The sequence below is a fragment of the Elephantulus edwardii genome, unplaced genomic scaffold (genome assembly GCF_000299155.1).
Source record: "Elephantulus edwardii isolate Elephantulus edwardi_28Jun2011 unplaced genomic scaffold, EleEdw1.0 scaffold06187, whole genome shotgun sequence".
Classification (NCBI taxonomy): Eukaryota; Metazoa; Chordata; class Mammalia; order Macroscelidea; family Macroscelididae; genus Elephantulus; species Elephantulus edwardii.
The window spans coordinates 1-1,487 of record NW_006405937.1 but is presented as its reverse complement, the minus strand read 5'-3'; the positions used below and the strand labels follow the sequence as shown (position 1 = coordinate 1,487).

General features: G+C 43.0%; 1 pseudogene; it reads left to right on the top strand.

Moving 5' to 3' along the window:
- Window positions 1-259: 259 nt before the first annotated feature.
- LOC102853742 lies at window positions 260-712 on the top strand (annotated as a pseudogene).
- Window positions 713-1,487: the final 775 nt, after the last annotated feature.

Here is a 1,487-nt window from a genome sequence, read left to right as displayed (position 1 = left end):
GGGCAAGGAGAAAAGTGCAGCAATGAATGAATGGAAATCCAAAATCTCTGTAAATGTTCATTAAAATTAATAAAATTTAAACAAAAACAAACAAAAAAAATAAAAACTACAGCCTTCAATAAGGATTACATCTCAACATGAAGAAAAGAATTCTCGGGAGACTCTTCTAGAGGTCACCATCATTGGGCAATGTGAATTACTCTGTGTCCGTTGGCTTCGGCCCTGTCAAAGCTGTCTCTTCACTTCATTCCTCAGCGCTATGACCACTACCACTACCTTCAAGGGTGTGGACCCCAACAGCAGGAACAGCTCCCGGGTTTTGAGGTCTTCCAGTGGTGGATCTAATTTCTCTTTAAGTTTTGATGACCCAGCAGAACAACCTGTGAGAAGGAGCAAGATGGCCTCAAACATCTTTGGGACACCTGAAGAAAGTCTCTTGGGCCAAGTCCACAGGTGCTAAGTCTAGTAAGGGTAGTAGGGAAGATTCTGAGTCCTTTGCCCCAGACAAGAAACTCTTCTGAAGCAAACACTGAAGACTTCTTAGATCTGAAGGGAGAAGATTATCATGAAAACATGGACACAGACCTGGCAGCCAGCCTAGGACAGAATGAAGCCTATGTCTGCTTCCCCTCTGCCCAGCCCAGTCGCGCCAGCCCCTGTGCCATCCAGGAGAAACCTAGCAGGTGACAAGTCCAGTCTGGTCCTGGATTAACTCGTCCCATCTGACGCTGGCCTTCTGTTTCTCCATGTTTGTGAACTGCAAACTTGAGCCTAATTGTACACGTTTTGGATTTGTTTCATTAAAAACGAAGGACTTTGGAGGGAGCTCTGGTAGCCTAGTGGCAAGAAGCTGCACTGCAATCCCAGAGGTATGCAGTTCAAATCCACCAGATAGATGCTTTGCTGGAAAAGGAGGGGCAATCTTCTCCTGTACCAGTCAGATCTGATTTGACAGTACACACACACAAATAAAATTAAATTTAAAAAAATTTTAAAAAGAATCACTTTGGGTAAAAAAAAAGAATAATTCTCACAACTAAACTGATAGTCAACATCATGATTAATGAAGAAAAGATTGAAACTGTCATCTTACTTGGATCCACAATGAACCAGCAATCAGGAGATCAGGAGACATAGTGCACTGGGAAATTCTGTGGTCAGGGACTTCTCCAAATTACTGAGAAGAAAAGGTAACAGTTTGAAGACCAAAGTGGGCCTGATCCAGGCCATGAACTTTCCAATCACTTCCTATGCAGCTGGGAGCTGGATAATGAGTAAGGATGACGGAAGAAGAATTGATACCTTTGAGTTACAGTGTTAGAGAAGACTAATGAATATCCCATGGGCTGCTGAAAGAACAAACAGATATGGAGAATGGGCAACCAGAGTGCTCCTTGGAGGAAAATATGACAAAGTTTTGCCTCATGTATGTTAAGCATGCTGTTGTTGTTGTTGTTATGTGCCGTCGAGTCGTTTGCGACTCATAG